Source organism: Penaeus monodon, chromosome 19, assembly GCF_015228065.2.
Source record: "Penaeus monodon isolate SGIC_2016 chromosome 19, NSTDA_Pmon_1, whole genome shotgun sequence".
NCBI classification, from domain to species: domain Eukaryota; kingdom Metazoa; phylum Arthropoda; class Malacostraca; order Decapoda; family Penaeidae; genus Penaeus; species Penaeus monodon.
In genome coordinates this window covers 34,393,781-34,394,091 of record NC_051404.1, presented here as the reverse complement: position 1 = coordinate 34,394,091, position 311 = coordinate 34,393,781, and positions in this window count along the sequence as shown.

The following is a 311-nucleotide window of genomic DNA, read 5'->3' as shown; positions in this document are numbered from 1 at the left end:
CTAACGTCAAGGAGTTAACTATGGATTATGGATTACTTCACACTAATCTGTGCCACATTAAACAAATCGATAACTTCGGAAGAATAACAAATACAAACAGTAATTTTTCCCAACAAAAATACGTTGGGCTCTCTTGCCTCATCACGCGATAACGATTTTACAACGTAGCTTTATACGATCGGAAACGTAATGAACATATTTCGTCTGCGAGCGAAAGTGCCGCAACTGATAGTGGTTCGCGTCGCCATGGTAACGGACATGGAAATCGTGGTAGAGGAAATGCGATGAGCTTGGGTGGACGCTGGATTTGC